The sequence below is a fragment of the Callorhinus ursinus genome, unplaced genomic scaffold (assembly GCF_003265705.2).
Source record: "Callorhinus ursinus isolate GAN/ISIS: 27379988/994484 unplaced genomic scaffold, GSC_fseal_2.0 scaffold14, whole genome shotgun sequence".
NCBI classification, from domain to species: Eukaryota; Metazoa; Chordata; class Mammalia; order Carnivora; family Otariidae; genus Callorhinus; species Callorhinus ursinus.
In genome coordinates, this window is record NW_027397076.1 from 24,367,815 (window position 1) to 24,389,733 (window position 21,919).

The 21,919-nt window shown below is 37.5% G+C and overlaps 1 protein-coding gene across 2 annotated transcripts in view; it reads right to left on the reverse strand.

Moving 5' to 3' along the window:
• The window catches only part of TMTC2 (transmembrane O-mannosyltransferase targeting cadherins 2), a 391,310-nt gene that overhangs the window by 214,439 nt on the left and 154,952 nt on the right, over positions 1 to 21,919 (reverse strand). Inside the window, exon 1 of one of the 2 annotated variants that reach the window (XM_073900582.1) lies at positions 5,827 to 5,876. The exons of the other annotated variant lie outside the window; for it this stretch is intronic. The gene's annotated coding sequence lies outside the window, so the exon portion shown is untranslated. Of the gene's footprint in view, positions 1 to 5,826; positions 5,877 to 21,919 lie in introns of those variants that run through there. 2 annotated transcript variants of the gene reach the window in all.

Here is a 21,919-nt window from a genome sequence, read left to right on the forward strand (position 1 = left end):
TTTCTAGATGTTGGCGGGGATGCGGAGAAAGGGGAACCCTCCTACACTGTTGGTGGGAATGCAAGCTGGTGCAGCCACTCTAGAAAACAGTATGGAGTTTCCTCAAAAAGTTGAAAATAGAGCTACCCGACGACCCAGCAATTGCACTACTGGCTATTTACCCCAAAGATACAAATGTAGTGATCCAAAGGGGTATGTGCACCCCGATGTTTATAGCAGCAATGTCCACAATAGCCAAACTATGGAAAGAGCCAAGATGTCCATCGATAGATGAATGGATAAAGAAGATGTGGTGTATACACACACACACACACACACACACACACACACACACCCAAACACATACACACACACACACACACAATGGAATATTATGAAACCATCAAAAGGAATGAACTCTTGCCATTTGCAATGACGTGGATGGAACTGGAGGGTATTATGCTGAGCGATATAAGTCAATCAGAGAAAGACATGTATCATATGATTTCACTGATATGAGGAATACTTAATCTCAGGAAACAAACTGAGGGTTGCTGGAGTGGTGGGGGGGTGGGAGAGATGGGGTGATAGACTGGGTGATAGACATTGGGGAAGGTATGTGCTGTGAATTGTGTAAGACTGTTGAATCACAGACCTGTACCTCTGAAACAAATAATACATTACATGTTAAAAAAAAAAAAAGATAGTAGGAAAGGAAAAATGAAGGGGGCAAATCGGAGGGGGAGATGAACCATGAGAGACTATGGACTCTGAGAAACTGAGGGTTTTAGAGGGGAGGGGGGTGGGGGGATGGGTTAGCCTGGTGATGGGTATTAAAGAGGGCACATACTGAATGGAGCACTGGGTGTTATACGCAAACAATGAATCATGGAACACTACATCAAAAACTAATGATGTAATGTACGGTGATTAACATAATAAAATTTTTAAAAAATGTAAAAAAAAAGACTGCTAAAAGCTAATCTTCCATAACTTTATCAAATAAACAGAAATTGGTAAATTAAAAAAAAAGAAATTGTTTCTAGAACATATTCATAGGATTTATTGAAGTTTTGCCATCATCAAGTTGTCAGGGTATCTCTTTCCCTTCAAAGAAAAAAATGGGTTTCCTTATTAATAATTACCCTCTATACAAGATTAGAAACTTTTTTTCCTGTAGCAACAAAATAAACAAAATAAAAGAATTTTAATGTTTAGTGTTTCAAAAGATATAAAGAGGTTCAATAGGTGGGTGTATCCAGTCTTTGTGAGGAAAGAATTTAAAGATTAAGGGCATAAAAAAAAGTATGTTAGTGAGTTATTCAGCACTTTAGATTAGAAGGAGTTCTTTCACTTATTCAAGCTAACTCTATACCACAGCATAATGCTTTCCACTGATTTCAAACATCCATCAAAAAGATTTTGTACATATCCAGATAAACATATAACAGCTCAATAAATCAGTTATAGATTGAAACCCACTGATGAACACTTAAGACTTTTTTTTAGGCCAGATTATAATTTACCAAACAAGGTTGTCATTAGGGACAGTATGATTATAAAAAAATCCAAAAAGTGTCAAAGCATATTTCATGTAATCTGATATAATGAATGACATGGCATTTATCCAAAATTTAAAACCAAACATAACTGGTTTGATTTGGTAGTAAAAGGTCACCAGAGGCAACAGTTTTTCTTATTTCAGTTATAATCAAAACTGTTAGCCTATTTGAAATTCCTCCTAGTCTTTTTTCATACATATGATACTAGCTAACTCTGGTAAAAAATGGACATTTTTTTAGAATATTTTAAAAATGTAACATAGGGGCGCCTGGGTGGCTCAGTCGTTGGGCGTCTACCTTCGGCTCGGGTCGTGATCCCAGGGTCCTGAGATCGAGCCCCACGTCTGGCTCCCTGCTCCGCGAGAAGCCTGCTTCTCCCTCTCCCATTCCCCCTGCTTGTGTTCCCTCTCTCGCTGTGTCTCTCTCTGTCAAATAAATAAACAAAATCTTAAAAATAAAATAAAATAAAATAAAATAAAAATGTAACATAAAGAAACCTAAGATGACCATCTATTCTTTCATTTAATCATACTTGAAAGAGATTCTTCTTAATTTTATTTAGAAATTTGTTTTATTTATTCCTTAAATGGTGTTACCTTGATTTCTAATACAATTTTCCAATAAAAGGAACCAAGGTTCCTTGGAGAAATGGACTGATTTTAAAACGGAGGCAGGAAACATACAAGATGAGCTGGTACATCTGATTGTGCCAGAAGCCGTGTGTGTGTGTGTGTGTGTGTGTGTGTGTGTGTGTGTGTGTGTGTGCGCGCACGCGCAAAGATATGTCAACGTTTCTACGGCACGCAGGAGCCTGCTTAAAAAGCTCCCAATGGCCAAAGCTGGTACAATTTGAGCAACCAAATAGATAGTCCTGAATTATAAACTAAGGTATAAAATAAACATCCATGAATCCATACTGAGAAATAAATGATACGACAGACAGACAGACAGACAAAGGAGAAGAGACAAATCTCCCTTGCAGAAGAATGTCAAATAATTTATATATATACTCCACCTTCAAGGAGAGGGAGCATAACTTCTCATTCCATAAATACAGGCTGTGCATAGTGCCTTCTTCCAGAGAGACAGGAGGGATGTGGGAGGGAGTAACTTTACAATAGATAAACCTGAAACACACCATCTCCACGAGGTGATTAGGGTCATCCTTAACAGTGGTAAGTCATGTTGACAGCATGTACCCTTAATCCCTTAATAATATGTGATAAAAATGTCACTTGACCTGTGTTCTTCCTCTCAAAACCCATAAACCCAGTTTAATCACGAGAAAAATATCAGGCAAATTCCAGTGGAGAATGTTTTACAAAATATCTTACTAGGAATCCTCAAAACTGTCAAGGTTATCAAAAACAAAGTCTGAGCAACTGTCACAGCCAAGAGGAGCCTAAGGAGATATGACAAATAATGTAATGTGCTATCCTAGATGTCATCCTGGAACAGAAAAGGGACATTAGGTAAAAATGAAGGAAATCTGAGTAAAGTATGAACGTTAGTTAATAATAATGTATCAGCACTGGTTAATTGACTGTAACATACATACTGTACTGATGTGCAAGGTGAGTAAACAGGCAGAACTGAGGGTGACCTATTTGGGAACATGGTTCTACTCAAATTTTCTGTAATCCTGAAACTGTTCTAAAAAACAGGCTATTCAAAGAATGGTTGTAACTAGAATAAGAGCTTTTAGAAACCAAATGAAATTAGATGGGCTTTAATAAAAGCTGTGGGCCAGGAAATACCAAATGAAAATTAACATCAACGTTAAGTGCATACTAACATTTTAACCGCCTTCAAATTGAATCTAAAAAGATGGAACAAGAGAATGAACCAGAATTCAGGTTAAAGGACCACAGTAACTTACACGTATTTTATATGAGAGATAACATATTGATTTCAAATCCCGTTTGGGTTTTGTCTGACACTCTATAGCAACTATAGTGTACTAGAAACCCCCAAATGAGAATCAAACAGCAAGGGAAGGATGTTTCTAAACCCATTGCTATGGTTGTTTTGTTGGCATGGTGACCCATTCTTCCTCATTAAGCTAACATGGGGAAATCAAGCAGTTAGCAATTTCTTGCATACTCATGGCAGGCTCCTTCTAGAGCTAACTATTAGGGACTGAAGTACCCAAAGAGTTCAATTACTGGAACTGTAAGGGGTGTGCCACAGCCCCTAACCCATTACACTAAAAGCAAGCCCCTGAACGCCAGCCTTCAGAGTAATCTTGTTTAGCTTAAAATAAGAGGTTTAACACTTCCCACCAGGCAGTGCACTATGGTCAAATCGGGTTAGCCATGAAACAATCAAGGCTTTATGAAGAAAATATGTGAAGAAAATATCCTTTTGTGACCTCAGACACAAAAAATACTCTACACAAAAGAAGACACCTCTTTTTGACTATCAAACCACTTTAGGTTTTTATTAGATTCCTTTCCCTGCACTCTTAAGAATACACCTAATGGGGGAGAATCAAAATAAAAGAGCTCAAAATTAATTGAATTTGGAAAAGGAACTCTTTTCTATCCATCTCTCCTCAAGTGGGCAACTGCATTGCAAATGCATTTCCTGCGCCAATGGATTAAACTGCAACATTCTTTTAACTCTGTGTGGCTTTAGTGCGACAAACCAGCCATTATGAGATGTGTTCCAGTCTCATTAATGAGGTAAGCCTGTGAGCCCAGCATTTTGGAAACCTAAAGAGACAAATTATAATGAGACTTCACTCAGTGGGGAGGCCAAGACATAGCCCTCTTCTCTCAAAGATCTCATAAATAGGCAGCTATTTAATGAGTGCAGGACTTTCCTACGAACATACAACAGACACTGATAAGAAAAGGAAGACTTCACCTAGACAAACAACTTAATACATACATCTCATAGGCAGGTGTTCATTAATACACATAATTTCAATGCTTCATGTTTTTCAGTGAGAATATGATCCCCCCTATAATTACAAACGTGTCTTCTGCTAAATACATGGTAAATTCAATGTCAAATGGACAAATGATTATTTTCTTTTTCTCAGATAAAAATATAGCCCTTTATATATTTTGCAGGTAGATTTTTTTTCCTTACTCTCAAAATGCCGCACTGATTTGTAAAATAACACTTGTTGTTTTTTTTTTTTTTGATTGGGATACTGAGGCCAAGTAATGAATGTTTTGAAAGAAAATTTTCACTTGAGAAAACATCCATCAATTTTGTGATTCTGTAACTGAATTTTGTAATTCACTATCGGGTAATTACAATTCAGAAATTTCCAGACAACACTGTGGCACCTATTTAGGCACTGTAATTATTAGTCATTCAGAGCAGACTCAAACAGAACAGGAATCCTCACAAGATCAGTTGGGTAGAATATTCTGGGTTTACTGAGCAAGCAAAGGGGTCATTACCTATTCTCCCCCTATTTCTCCTAAAAGAAAAAAAGAATAAACGAACAGCCGTGCCAAATTTTCAAGTACATCAGAGCAGTAAAGGGAGTTATGGTTACTAGAATTCATTACAGAAAAAAACAACTCCACTTCCAAATCTTTGTTGGGTGCTGTTTGGTTCATTCCCTTTAACATAGGAAGAGATGTAAGGAGCAGCAAACTAGTGCTATCAGCAGTAACCAAGAGCTAGTTATCTGAAAATACTTTAAAAACAAAAATTGAGTCTAGGCAAGGGTGCTGTGGGAAAAGTCGAAAAACATAGTTTTAGTTTTCCTGAAAAGAAGAGCCATCTTTCATACCTCTGCATCTTATTACTCTGGAAGTGAATTTCTTTTTGAAAAGCAAAATAGTAAACCTAGATGGCAATATTTATTATAAATGGGATAACTTTTCTATGAGCATCAATTAACATTTGTACCCCCAAATAAGCATTTTTAAAATGCATACCTTTATTTGCTGGAATTAATCATCAAAAGAGTGACCCTCAAATTATACCTACTTTAGGAATAATAAGCTAGTTGCATGTTTCATGTTATGCAGACAGAGAAACGATTGATATGGCTGCCAAGTGGCCATGAGCCAGATGTTTGGGAACAAACAAAAATACTAAAGTTTTTCAGTTCAGAACTGTTCTGGTACCCTCTCCAAGAGTCTCTTCTTGCCAGAAGCAACTTGGCAAAAGCGCTTTCGGGAAACTCGTGGTGGTGGCTACCAACCTAGACAGATGAAATCTTTGTGTAAATGTAACCTACACATTTTTTTTTCTTTCCTTCTTTTATTACGAGATTTGGAATTAAATTTTAATCATTTGCTAACTTTTAAAAAGCTACCTGGGAATGGAGGTGTTCAGTAAGGTCAGAGGCAACTTCACAAGGAGATTCTGAAACAGAGAGGAATGTGAAAACTGTGAAACCCGTATAATCATAGCAGCATTTGTTCTCCACTCAAATAAGGCTTCAATACAACGCAAAAGTTTGATCCTGCTTCAAGTTAGTTAAAAAAAAGAATTCTGCATTTATTAAATACTATATTGAGGGCCATTAAAACTCTCCCCATTAATCTTCCTTCTTGAGCATGTCCAGCCTTTGTAGCTATCATTAAAATATTAGTTTTCAGATCATTTCAGACAGGGCAAAAATCTGGTATTTTTTTCATTAAGATGTGTATCTTTGATTTTTAACATTATCACTCTAAAAAACAAAAAACAAACAACAAAACCCTATAGTTAAACACATTTACTGCAAAAATCTCTCATGAGTCTTCAAAACATATTTGGGTAATTCTTTCAGCCCGACATAGCTCCAATTAGCACTAATCACTGCCATGCCCTAATTATTTAAAATTAAATAAGTTGAACTTACACGTGCAAACATTTTGCAAATCACCCTGCATCCACTTCTCTTTTCAAATTAACTCATAAGATTAGACAACTTGTTTTAATAGATTATTATCATTGGATTAGGTCCAAAAAGCATTCGTCTAATGGGAATTCTGTCTGCTTTAACAGTTGTGGTTTAGTGGACGCTCTCGGACTTAACTGTCAATCTTTTTTTTTTTTTGGACTGGCTCCTGCCCTGAGAACCCTTCTGGGAGACAAGCAATAAGTTTTTAATGGGTACATGACTGGCACTCAGTCAGTCTGGACTAAGCAAAGGGAAGTGAAAGGGACTGGTTAAAATACCTGACTGGAAGGTTCTGACTCCTTGCTCCCTACTCACTCCACTCTTGTTCAAATGCACTGGTTATCCCTGGCCTCTCATGCTGTACCCCATTCCCCACCTCAATATAGCAGTCACCACCAGCAATACTCAGAAGGGCAGAAAACTCACGCAGCTCATGCCGTAGGCAAGTCAAACACTAATAAAACCTGAAGATGAAATATCTTAACATTGTGCTATAAGTTTTGATAACAAGAAAATAAAAATGACAGGATGTGCTATTCTTTATTTAGTCTCTATAGCTCAAGCATTCCCTTTTAAGTAATACCAGGAAATTCCATTCTTGAATAGGTTCCATAATAACTCCTAAACTAAACACTCCAGAAATTTTATAGGGCGGCTCATATTTCATAATAAATCCACTTTTGTTCTATTCTGCACCATATCTCCAATCAACCCACATGCCTTGTTGCTTCAACAATCTAAACAAATGCAGGTCATCCGAATGATATGCTAACGTGAGTACAAATTAAGCTCCATTGTATTTTTCCATGAGAGACCAGGTATTATGAGGAAAGAGAGAAGCGTGTATAATTGCCTAATGAATTCCAACACCTGTTATGTCATTTTATACCTCCCAGATGGGGTCTTGGCTTCTAGTGAAGAGAGTAGTAGTTGCCTAGAAAACACCATTCTCTTTTGTCATTTTATTCAACTATGGAATGTGGGGGAAGTCATGTAATAGTAGTAGTAACACTAGTTATGAATGTTTATTAAACATTTTACAATGTTTATATTATCTCAAGTCGTTCTTTCTAAAACCCTCTGATGTTTGCAAACTATGTGAATCAGTACTTTACAAAAGGACAATGAGACTCCGAGATGTGAAGCATGTTGCTCAGAATCCCATTGCTAAGGAGAAGAACTAGAACTCAAAGCTAATTTTTTTTTTATTCTAAGACCGGGGTTTTGTGCCCCTAACCCACCCCAAACCACACAGTATCCACTTTGTAACCACCATCTCGAGTTCTTCGCCAGCCAGGTCCCTCAACCTTAAGGTGGCATCTGACAATAAAGACCATGAACTTCTACAAGAAAAGTTCGTAAAGCCACAGATGGGTAAATGCTAGAGAGATCTAGAGGTCAGCAATTTCTACTTGTAAAATCCCTGACTTTAGAAATCATCTCCTCAATGTGCATTCTACAATGAGGAAACTGACGTCCTTAAAGCTTAAACATGTACCCCGAGGACACAGAGCTATTTGGTGCCATTCAGGACCAGAAATTTCATCTTCCTTTGCGCTCATGGTTTAGTACCTTATCCCTTTGTTTATCCTTTTAGGCACTACTCTTCATCAAATATCTACAATAATTCTCAATAACGGGCAATAATAAAACAAGAATTAGACTCCAATGTCCTTGGACTAGTATTCAAAGCTGTCCAAAATCTGGCCCATCTTTACTATCTAAACTTCAAAATCCCCTAAGTATTATTGATACCTTTATTGTTTGATACTTCAAAATTCCCCCAGTGATATCGGTCTCATGATTATTCTAGATATGAACCAAAATCATATTCATCGATCTAATGTTGTCATTATCTGAAATGTTCTCCCTCACCTCCAGCTTAAACTCCAGTTCTTCCACAAGATTGCCCTGACTTCTCTTGGCTACATCAATCTCTGCCTCCTCAGAGCAGTCCAGTCTTACACCATATGAAAGAAATCATATATTGTAAAGGTCAAGTCTGAAGTTGTTAAGGCCCAAAGTGACACTACGCATAAATAATCTTAATAATTCTCACACTCTTCAGAAATGACTCTCATGGCTTTCCTACACAAACACAAGCCCCCAGACGGCAGGAATTTGTTTTAGTCATGAAGTATATTATCCGCAGCAACTCCGTCAGCACCCGCCACAGAACACTTACTACCAAATGGATGAATGAATTCATGAATGACTGAGCAAATGATGGAATGAATGAACAAAAGACAGTAGTCCAGAAGGGAGCAGGAAAGCAGCCTGTAAGGGCAGTTTTAGTTACACCAGAATCTTGTAAGGTGAGCAAATAGTCCAATCTGTTCTCTCTAGTCTATGTACCTACATAAGACAATATATAGAAAAATCCCTTCACCCTGGGACTTTTTGAAGTCTACATGGTTAGGTGATGCTACAGCACCCATTTCTCTGACATACATATTTGTGCTGGTGTCCGTAGTTTCTCCAACAATTTGATTCCCCCCCCCCACCCCGCCCACCCCCGGTAGGTATTACACTGATTTGGGAGTTAAAACAATGGGAAAGCATTTAAAGCCCCTGTGGCAAATAAAGCCTGTCCCAGACTGTAGAAAACATTTCAAGTGTGTTTTAAATATACCTGCCCTATGAAGCCCAGTCAAGTTCCTCATCCTTAGGGCTATTTTTAACTGATGAAGAGGAGGAGAAGAATACAGTATCTTATAAAGAAGAGACGGGAAAGAGGGGATGGAGACACAAAGAGAAAGAGGAAGGGAGAAAAGGAATCAGGAAGACAAGACTTTGAATGATTAGACTTGCAAGCTCTCTTTAACAAGATGCAAGTAATCCAATTATGTAATAACCTCTGGTCATCCTTAGCCCTTAATGAAGAGTCTTTAAAATACTTGCTAAGGTCTTTAGGAGGTGATCTGAGGTTAACACAGATTTGTAAACAATGTACCACCAGACAAATGTAAGAGATGAGGATATGAGAGCTAGGATATTCTTGAAACGTCAGTTCCTTCAGAAGGATGCTACTGTGGGATTTGAGTAACTTCTACATAATTGCATACTTCCACTGCATAGACCCTGTAGTCCCAGGGAGGAAACAATTTTTATCTCATTTCTAAATATCCCTGTTAAAAAGACAACCACTTCATAGTTTAGTGTTGTAGTGAAGAATAAAATTTAATGATTGATGCATATAAAAATGAACTAATATCCTTGCAATATTACATAACAGAATCAGAGCATTCACATTTACTCTAATTCCTCTAATGAACTCTGACTTCTAAAGGAAATAGTAACGGGAACAACCAGATGATCTGTATGGCACATATTTTTAAATTAGTCTATTTGCAGAGAAAAGGACCATTTTAAAATAGGTAAAAAATAAAAATGGCTCACATTAATGAGCACTTACTATGTGCTGGGTACTCAAGAGATTTCTATGTATTCACACTCATATCATCTTCAAAAATCCTGTATTTGAGATGTATGGAGGTACAAAGAGGTAAAATCAGAATCCTCCCGCCATGTTGGTATTAAAGCAGCAAGCATATTTCTTCATGCAACCGGCTGCCTAATTAAGAAGGGGGAGAAAAGGGACGCCTGGGTGGCTCAGTGGATAAGCGTCTGCCTTTGGCTCAGGTCATGATCCCAGGGTCCTGGAATCGAGTCCCACATCGGGTTCCTTCCTCAGTGGGGAGCCTGCTTCTCCCTCTGCTGCTCCCCTTGCTTGTGTTCGCTCTCTGACAAATAAATAAATAAAATCTTAAAAAAAAAAAGAAGGGGAAGAAAATATTACAAATCATTGTAAAAAAGAATGAAATAACTTGGAAAAGAGCCAAATTAAAGTTGCACTAAAAAGGAACAATTAAACAATACTTATTATAGAATGTATTTACAAAACATTCATGATTTGAGATTTTGGCTTGGTGAGTCTGGGGGAATAAAAAGGAAAATATATGTGAAATTTACAGTGACTTGCAGATTTTACTTCATCCTGGATTTTTAAAATTCTGAACCAATAATTCTAATGATGTGTGACTGCCCTAAATGCTCATTCAGACAGAGCAAAATGGCCGATTTTCAAGGAGCTGTAACATAGTAAATAGTATAACACTGTCAAACTTTCTGCTACCCCCCAACTGAACTATGCCACAACCACCAATGCACTGATGACCAAGATATTAAAAAAAAAAAAAAAAAGAAAAAGAAAAAACACTGCCAAAGCCAATCACTTCATACCTACTCAGGCGGTAAACACAGTAAGAAACACATCACCACTCCACCAACAACTCTAGGCCAACAAAAAAATTATTAAACTGGTATTTACTTTTCAACTTTTTTCCAGTGGCAGCTCTTCTTCATGATAAAAGGGCTTGGCCTTTGAATTAAGAGCAATCAATAAATATCCTCAATATATCTATCTAAATCACTTGCAAAAAAAAAATCAAAGAAGATGAGGAAAAAGCAAAATTCAAGTACCCTTATATTACAAGCTAAATTTCAACTGAAGATATATTTTTACAGCTGCAATGAACTTCTAGAGCTGGTTATTCTTGGAAACCACCTTCTGCTTACTTGGGCTTCCTTTAGGGGGGAATTGTTACCAAAATTTACTTTGTATGATTATTTTGAATGAATTCGGTATCCAGAGAATAGTCATAGTGTTAAATCTGAAATCGAATTACTTTCAAAATTCTAGGGTACAGGATAGCCGAGTTGAACACAAAGCAAGACTGGAGATAACTTCTCAATGAGTTCACTAGTACTCTGATAAAATATAAAGCAGGGAAATAAGAGTAAAATCTTGTGCTCTCAGGGTAACCTTGGGCAAACAGTACAACTCTAGGCTTCCTCGACTGTAAAAGAAGAAGGTTAATATCGTCTTGACAGAAGTTCATAGCATGTTCCCCTTATCTCTGAAATCACAACTTCTCTTCAAAAATAAAAATGAATGTAAAAGCCCTTTGTAAAATACATGCAACCTCTATGACATTGAATGATTCACCCTACTATAAATACATTGTCCTTGACTTAATCTCTTTGGAGAGCCTGTATGATGTAATATACATGGGTTTATCAACTAAGTTACTAGATAAGAGTCAGCAAACTATAGCCTGTGAGCCAAATCTGGTGCCTGCCTGATTTTAGATAGTTTTATTAGAACACAGCCACACCCATTTGTTTGCAGTAGGCCCACAGAGTTGAATAGCTGTCAGAGAGTCTACATGGCCTGCAAAGCAGAAAAAATGAACTACCTTGCCCTTTATACTGAATGTTTGCCACCCAGATAAAGTCTGATGAGTTCTCAGTCCAGATCATAGTTTGACGCTTTATAATATTATTTCTTTTTGTTCTCCTTTTTTTAAAATTTCCCTTGGGAGAATGGCAAATTCATTTTGGTATTTAAGGAAAATGCTATTTTTCTTCCATAGAAAACAGGATCAGAGTCCATTTCTAATATGGATAAACTGATAGCACAGTTAATGTAAAATGACATAAGGAAATAATGATGCAGACTAGAACAAAAAATTTAAAAAGAATGCTTTACTTCTGAGAGAATCCATTTCAGAAAATCAAGTGTTAACTGTTTTTAAGTTTATAAGATCATGAAAAAGATAAATATATACCCTCATGATAAAAGGGAGATATGGATGTATATGAATAATAGGCAGATTCTTCTGTAAATTGAAATAAAACACATAGCCCACTTCAGTTTGCAGTGAGTACTTGGCCTTTGAAAACCATTATTATAAGCACTTTGGGATCTAATCTTTTGTTCATGGGAATGTATAAGCACAATTAATCCATCTTTCCAGTCAGATTACTTCAAAGACAAAGAAAGCTATCAAAAATTTTTTTTAATTTAGCAATAAGATTATTTTTTTAAATTATGATTAAACATAGTATGATATAATTTGCTTCTTGAAGCATCCCCCAAAACTCCCATATTAGGGAAAAAACCACTGGAGAGGCTAAATGACTTGTCCACAATTACACAACTAGCTACTGGCAGAAACTGTGTGAGAACCCAGGCCTCCTGATTAGAACCGCAGGATTTATGTCATTATGCCATACAGCCATACTTTTCACAGCATGTTCCCTTTATCTCTGAAATCACAACTTCTCTCAAATGTCTAACATTTTTCAGAAGCTTTCGTGTAATTAACTTAGAAAAAGGCTACCAGCTGGATGTAAAGGTGTAGGTTCAAACAACCTTTATATAAATCTGATGTAAATCAGCAAATGTCTTAATGGCATATTAAATTTTTATAAAATCATTCTCCCATAGTTAAGTTTATGTTATTGCTCTTTTAAAATTGCTCAGAAGTGAATTCGCCTCTAGGAAGCAAGCTGGGACATATTTTAGGATAGCCATTACGTTAAAGGCGTAAAAAAATATATACTCCAAATTCAGTTCCATCTTTTAAATGTGTTTAGTTTGTCTAAAAATACATTTTCTTTTTTTTTTTTTCCAAAAAGGTAAGGGAATGGAAATTGGTTTTATTCTAGATTTGACAAGCACCTTTACACTTTGATAAAACTCCTGGTCAAAGCTAAAAACAAGTCAATTATATGTATTTAAACACAACCTAACTACTTCTGCGTGTGTCAGGACATGTGTAACACACTGAGAGGCAAAGATACGGAAAAGAATAAGAAGTATCCAGATTCCTATTTCCACTGCAAACCACTGTTCTTCATTCAAGAATCAAGGGTTGCATGTACCAAACACACAGCCAACAAAGCAATCAAATATATCAGATTCTTGGGCGCCTGGGTGGCTCAGTTGGTTAAGCGACTGCCTTCGGCTCAGGTCATGATCCCTGGAGTCCTGGGATCGAGTCCCACATCGGGCTCCCTGCTCAGCAGGGGCTCTGCTTCTCCCTCTGACCCTCTTCCCTCTCGTGCTCTCTGTCTCTCATTCTCTCTCTCACAAATAAATAAATAAAATCTTTAAAAAATATATATATCAGATTCTTACTCCAGAAAATTACATTTATGTAGGGGCCCATGATTCATCATACTTCTAAAAAAAAGGATCCAAGCATTCTGACATCAGATTCTTACTCCAGAAAACTGCATTTATGTAGGAGCCAATGATTTATCATTGTTTTAAAAAAACAAAATAAGCAGTGTGACCCAAACATAACCCCGAAGAAGATACCTCGATTACCCAAACTTCATTGCCAATTTGTTAAACAGTAAATAAGACGTTCAAACAATATTAAAGACACAGTGAAAACATTCAGGAGTCTCAGTAAGACTTTAACCAGGCTTACTGACCGACATGGTTTAAGGTCACAGCTTTTTTCTACAGATCGTCTTAAACTTGAAAAGTAAAAAATAAAACCTACATCTTTAAAAAACAGAACAGTAACTACAGGTCTAAAGTCCCTTATCCTTAATTTCAAAATATGTAATTAAAAATACAGTAATAGTTGCAGAAACTCGGTGAACATACTCAAAAAACAATAAACTGAACACTTTAAGTGGTTCAATTTTATGATACGTGAATTATATCTCAGTAAAACTGTTAAAAAGAAACAAAACTCCCCACAAACAATGAATCATGGAACACTACATCCAAAACTAATGATGTAATGTATGGTGATTAACACAACAATACAAAATTAAAATTGAAAAAAAAAAAAACCAAAAGTCCTGATTTAAGTTGACATGAGGTTATTGATAGTCTTTATCTATTCCATTTATTGTAAATATTCATGTATTTCCCTTCAGAAATGCTAAACGTTTCTTAATTCAAAATGCTGCCGTGTTACATAATACAGAATTTACACACCCTATTACTTTTGAATAATTAAAAAAAAATGTCAGAATCACATCTGGCCTCAGGCATTTTAGGTACTGAATCACGGAACTTGTAGTCCTTTTTTTATATAAATAGAAGCAAGCTCAAATTCTAAAAATAGTCTTAGTCTATCTACATCAAACAAGACCTGACATCCTGCACAGCCTTAGGACCCACTAAGACACACAGGAATCCTTGGCATCACACTGTTAGTTAATCTAAAATGTTTTCTATTTTTAATGAAATTTGCAGGAAAAAGAGTTTTTATCTGAATTAAAAAACAACCTCTATGGCACAGACTCATCTTTTCCCTTATAGAGCCATTAGAAATGCACTGCCTGTCCTGGGGACATAAATAAGTTAATATGGTTGATTAGCAATGATGCGACAACATGAAATTCAGAGCCAAACCAAATACTTCAATGTAAACTGATTCCAAATAATTCTTTTTTGCATGCTTTTGAGAAACACCACGCATTTCCGAGCAGGTAGCAAAAGTTGATAGGAGTTTCAGAAGCAAATCCAAACCAGTTCAATGTCGAAGGGCATAAATATGTACGATGTGTGTCTCTCTTAAATCTGTTCGATGTAGGGCAAAACCATGGCAGACGTGATATGCCCTTGCAGCCCAATGTGATGTTGAGGATCAAGCTCCAAATACCAAGGTCTCAATGTCAAGATCTCTGGGATAAGGAAATGCAAAGGCATAAAAGGATCCAGTCCTTGGTCTCAAGGAGGTTTCCAAACCAACTATACACACACGCACGCGTACGCACACACACAATCAGTACTGTTCATCTAATACCTTAAATAATTAGACCACTTTTTACTTGAGGGAACTCAACTGTGAGACAATGGACTGCACTGGAAATGATCTGGATTTAGAATTAGCATTGCCTTTGAAATCCAGTCTCATGGCATGCTGATCAATTCGGGGGAGTTCATTCAACTTCTTGTAAAATGGAGTACAAAGAGTGACCCCACAGGGTAACGGGGACAGCTAAGTTAGAAAACAAATGTAAATTACAAGAGAGCCGGAGGAGTTTTGCCTGTTTTCACTACTTTGTTCTCAACATCTAGAATGGCACCTCCTATTAGAAGACATGTACCTATTTATCAAAAAATTAAAAAAATTAAAAAGCATCTAGCAAATTTTGTAAGTTGACTCTGAACCTAAATGAAATGCACAAGCATCAAATGATTTTAACGTATAAAAATTTTTAAAAACAAAACAAACTAAAATCCTGGATGAGCTGAGCTATTTAATGTCATGACTTCTCTGTCACTCTCTCAAGGCTCTTCCTTAACCAGGCTGAATTAATTTGCCAGACACATGTGCTTCTCTGGCACTTCCCATGGAATTCTATTAGCACTCGAAGCAGAGTGATATGATCATTGTATACATGTACTTCCTAGGGGCTGGGATAATATATTACCCATCTATGTATTTTTAGCACCCATACACCAACTGTTGCATATGGAAGATAAGATATTTTGTGTTTAAAGCTATTGTAAGTAAGCAGCATTGGTCCCAGGGCCAAGTAATAGGAGAATGGTTGTTTCTTTCATAATACTCTTTGGGTCTTCCACTTCAGCTACACTTGTATAAAAACAGTATTATGGGAAGACCATCCACCTTGGTGTCAGACATTTGGAATGAAATTCCTACTCCACTTACATACTATCTGTGACTCCTTGGGCAAAATTACTTCACTTCTATAAGCTTCAACTTCCTTAACTGTAAATGAGATTAATAATACCTACTCTCATAGAATGAACAAAATAATGCACAGAAGGCACTTTGCTAGCACACAGTAAGCCCTGATAAATGGTGGTCGTTACCATTATTACCACCAGCTCTGTGTATATGCAAATGAAAGCTAATGATTTCAAATGGGTTATTTCTTTTCCTCTTTGAACAATACGGAAGTCAGCCCAGCCCTGGAGAAGATGATACTGCAGGATGCAGGAGAATCAGAGACTACAAATCATCCTGTCCCCACACCAGAAACTTCAGGCTGCTGCTTTGACAACTTAAATTCAGCCCTTCTGTCGCTCAGCCAGCCCATTTTTCAATTGGCACCTCCACATTTTCTCTTTTCTTGCCATTTTATTTCTGAAATACATTCATTTTGGAGTTATCCTCACTTCTGACATTACGGTTGTCACTGATTCCAATATTCACCCAACAGTGAGACACTAAACTCACACTGTATAGTCAAAAGGAACTCTGAACATCTTTTAAGACATTACCGGTGGCATTTTTAAAATCCCACCACAGTCTTGGAATAAGTACCAGGGTAAATAACAACATACCCAGCTGATCTGTCTACTGCTGATGCCTGAAATTCCGCCTGCTCCTGAGTTCGTGCAGGGTGACTTGGAGAAGAGGAAGAGACTAGCAACAAAGAGCCGCCCCAATGTATTGTTTTAATTCTCTACTTCTAGACCAAACTCAGGCTCCACATCATCCAAGACAAGATCCCTCTACTGAGGGGTAACCTACTTCAAACAGTAACACGCTGTTAGTAAAGGCAATTAACCAAATTAGGAAGAAAAACGCACTGTGTTTTTAGTCTCTTTGTGTTAAGTTTCTGGTAGCTACAAAAGTAAATATTCCATTTGAATGCAGGCTTAAATCAAGCTAGAGACCTAGGTTGATAGCATGCAAATACTTAAGCACTTAACTGAAGGTAGTTGGGGATGGGGCGGGGGTGGGGCGGGCTGGAAAAGGGGCCTGGGAGGAGGGAAACAACAAAACAAAACACTCCATTTCAAAAGGTACTCTAGAATTATTAACAGAGCACAGAGAACCTAGGCTAAAATAAAAAGGGCAGAATCTAATTAGTGATGAACTGAAGGGATTGGGCACACAGGTCTCTTCAAAGTCTGTAGTCTCAACTGACAAATAGAAAATGACTTCCATAGTAAGTTTTCTAAGAACTGAAGGCAAGGAGGCCAAGTATACAGTGAGACAGCATCAGACCCGGGGGAGGAGGCTCTGTTCTCAAACAAGCCTGTGCCACACATTTGTGAAAAGAGAGGGGGTGGCATGTAGATAGTTTCCAATACCTCTCTCTAGCCACAAAGCCTTAAGTTTTTATAAGAAGTTTATGTTGTTCAATAATATTGTATGGGGGTATGAGATTCTCAATGGACACATCAGTGGATCCCAAACGTGGCTTTTCATCAAAATCAGAGGGAGGGCATTTAAAAAGTAGTTTTTCCTCCTGCTACCTCTCCACCAGGTCCCTGTCAATGCCTCAAAAACAAAAAGCAAGCAGACCAAAAGATTCTGAATCAGTCGCTTCCAGTTTTGTGCTACAATCTCTGGTTTAAAACAGTCTCCCCACCAGAGGATGATCATCATCCCAGGTTGGACTATTCAAAGGAAACCCAGGATGAAATGAATCCTAAATTCTTTAAACAGTCTCCATCCCCCACCCAAACCCCGTTATCATCTGTCAATTAAGAGCAGATTTGTAAATACTGGATTTCCTAAAATCAAAGCCAATTCTACTTATTATAGACTTGTCTCGGCAAGCCAAAGTTATGGGGATTTAGGTTTCTGTAAAAATAATTTGGTCTGATTTATTAAGGCATCCAAAATATATTTTTTTAAGATTTTATTTATTTAGTACAGAGAAAGAGTGAGTGAGAAAGAGAGAGCACAAGCCAGGGATGGGCAGAGGGGGAGAGACAGAGGGAGAAACCGACCCCCCACGCCCCCCTCCCCGGCTGAGCAGGGAGCCTGATGCGATCCCCAGGACCCCAGGATCATGACCTGAGCCAAAGGCAGAAGCCTAACACACAGCCACCCAGACGCCCTGGCATCCAAAATACTTTATAAAACTTTTTGGTAGCCAGAAACAATATTGCTCTAAAAAACAAAACTTTTGCTCTCTATTACCTCCCTAAGAGGTGGGGAAATAAACAAATGAACAACAACAGCAAGAAAAAAGAAACAGCCTCAATGTTTCCCTGAAAGGGTTTGTTGTAACAGATTCTGGAATCAACTGCAACAATACTGCCTGCCAGGTTTGGGGAAGAACGAGATTAACATTCACCTTAAGGTGATAACCGTGCTTCCCCTTTCTTCAGAGAATGAGACTTGAATGCTGCAAGCTATTGCAGCTACTGAACCAATCTTCCTTACTATAAACCTGGCTAAAGGAAATATATAGGCAACAGGGTGTTGGGTGTGAGGAGAACAGGAAAGCCCGGCTGCCCTCCATTTCCAGATACATAAGCAACAGCACCATCCTGAGCCTGAAGGGGAAAAACCAGGCTATAAAAGTAGGAGTGGATGGGAAGATATTAACAGCGAAGAAACATTAAGGAATGACTTCAACACACTTGTTTTCAATCAATTAAACAAAAGATAAATTATCAAATTGTGTTGTTCAGAAGAATTATCCTTGCAAAAGAATTTTGTTTCTCCATATTCTTTACATCGTCAGCAGTGGTGAATGGGATCGAAAACACTCCATTTCTTGATTGACATTTAATCCTGCATCCTATGAGAAAAGCCACAACTACACTGAGTTGCTCTGCAAAATGACACATACAAAGTTCACTACCATTGAAATGTTGTGGAAACGCAGTAAAACGCTGATGACCATGATGGTCTTTCTACAGGAACAGAACTGGGCGGAAAAGTGTACATTTACTATCTTCATACCTAACAACCCTGCGAGGCAAATATTATATTCCTATTTTACAGACCATGTAACTGATGTTCAAGACGTTCAGTAATTTATCCAAGGTCACAGCAACTTAAATCTAAATCTAAAGGCTCCAGTCCTATGACGTTTCCACAGCAGCCTTAGCACCCCTGCACGAGAGGATTAGCCAAACACCCAGTGGTTATTCAGAGTAAGCAGCACTTGTTTTTATACTATTAGACAACGAATATGAGTAAGCAGCAGTTGTTTTCTACTATTAGATACAATGTCGTGAGATCTTAAGAAGAAACAAACTACACTCAATGGAACACGGAAACTGGCAAATTTTTGCCTCACTTCAAATAAGAATAAAAATTCTATGTAATTTGGAGTTTGCCATTTCATAAAAGTTATGGAAATACACTCAAATCATTCATGTATAATCTTAGTGTAATCTGACTACAGTATATAAGCATGTATTTATGCAGTCTACTCTAATGGGACACGCAACAGACACACAAACACACAAACCCTTTTGAAGGGGAGGGGACAGAGTTTACACATTAAAAACTAAAATAATGCCCTCAAAAGGGCTAGGTTGATACTACTAACAGGTATAACAATGCAAAATTCACAGAATTAAAACATTAAGTTTTTCTTTTTTTTGTTTTTAAATACGCAAACTATATTTTTAAATACAACCGATATTGCATTTAATCAAGAACTCTAGTAAATGTACTTGGTACCTAGTTATGTTTAGCAATATTTTAATGGAAATTCTAAATATATTTTCCATTTCTTCTCTTACTAAAAATCTAAGTCATTTGTTTTTAAATGTCCTTCAGTTTTCTCACGTTGTCCCTGTTTGTTTTGAATCTTACATTAATTATGAGCAAAATGACAACCACATACCAAGGGCAAGCATTGTAGATTCCCCTATCATATCAAAGAGAAGGATTATCATTTCTGCATTTTAGTTGATCTCCTGAAATTAAATGAATAAACATGTGGAGAAGGAAAGAAAGTGTCCTTTGGAACTGAAACACTGGCTTCACTAATCAAGGCCATAATTATTGAGGAAACATGTATTAAATTCTGAATTCATGCTATTTCACTTGATGCAAGAGTTATAATCAGACCAACAGAGCATGCAGGAGCCATCTGGGTGCTGCAGAGTTGTAAAGACAAACCCAGAGAGCAAGGGCACATTGACCTTCCCAGCACCACGTCATTGCATATTTTGCCATGCCTGTTTTCCCCTTTTGATTTCTTACCACTCTTTTTTGGAAAAAGGAACACTGTGATCAGGAGATATGAAACAGGATGTAAACAATAAAACATATACTGCCTCGAAAGCTTACTGTACTAAAACATTTTATAACTATTTTATAAACTATCAATGAATTTGATTTCACACTCAGTGTTATCCGCCCCACCTCCTACCCCAATCACGCCTTTTAAGGAATCTGTAATGCATTCTTGGAATCTGTCTTTCTATAGCTTAAATTTCATTTGAAAAGTCAACACTCAATTAGCATTCCCATTGTTCCAAGTATTTAAGACAGGAATCTGACTTCTAGGCAATGACAATGATTTGAAATTTGTGCAGACCACATCATTTTTCTGTGAAATTGACAGCACTGAGTTGAATATGAGTAACCATATAATCATGAAATCCCCGTCAGTCAATCTGATTCCTCTGAGGCAGCAGGTTATCGAAAATGGAGCCGAGTGATGTAATACAGATCCCAGACAGTGTTATGAGAAGAGCAGAGATGATTTCAATGAGACTCATTATTTATTCATCACAAGGTCCAATTTGCGTGTCATTTTCACTGATGGTATAGTGAGTTAACTGGCTGAAATTCAGTGCTGATAGAGTATTTTATTCTGGATTGTAAAAAGGACCATTTTGAAAAACGTTTCTGTCTTCCTGTAAGAAGGAATGCAAAACAAAGAGGGATTTTGCAATTGTGGCCACTCACTGTAACATTTGAACATCGTTCAGCAATGCTGGAAGAACAGACACAGGAGAAAGCCCTAAAGGACTCCCTGTTTTTCTCAACAGGAGTATATAATAATACGCTAGATGCTACAGAGTAAAAAGTAAAATAATCTAGTCTTCGAAAAATAACTGCCTTTTTTTTTTTTTTAATGTTAAAGAACGAGATAAATGTTGGTAGGAAACATGCTCACTGAATGAGATAAACCTCCTGAATCTGATCTGGTCTCATCACCAAAGGGACCCACTCTCAGGTCTGTTCCCAGGGAAGGACAGAGAGAAAAATCTCCCAAGGGGCAAAATGGAGCTAGCCTGGACGTTCTCAAACTTCTCCCATGTACCAGTCAAAACACAAGCACATTTAAAAACCATGCAATGTCTCCCAACATTGTTGGGACCATAACATATCTTAAAAGGTTCCTACATCATTATACATACTAGCTCTCTCAACCCGCCTTTCCCATTCATTTTTCTCTGTAAATTCATGCACTCTATGTATCTGCCGAAACCACTGCTCAGTGGTCCCTGTAATTTCCCGGGAGTTTCCCTCTGTGCAATGCTCACACTCTACCCTCCACTTTCCCCGGCCCCTCCAATTATAAATGTCTATATGTGAACCACCCTTCGGGGCCTTGCTTCAATGTCTCTGCTCCTGATCCCCTCAGCAGAAAGTATACCCCCCTTCCTCGAAACTGCCCTAGCACTCCCAGTGCCTCCTTTATATAACCTCATTACTTTCCAGCTTGAATTTCAGTTCTGCGTTTACACGCACTACTCTCAACTTCCTAGCTTACTCTAAAACGTCCTTAAGGGCAGAATTTTGTCAATTCATCTTTGAGTCCACACATCACCTAATACAATGTCTTGCACAAAGATGACTCTTTAAAAAAAAAAAAAAGGTAATTTGTGAATAGATTGCTGTTGCAAGTATTAACACTCTTAATGCAAGCATTACATTAACTTACAAGAGTAGTCAGCTTCCAAATTTCAATTACTCAGCTTGCACCTAAACTGTAACCAAAATACAGAATCGTCTTAAAT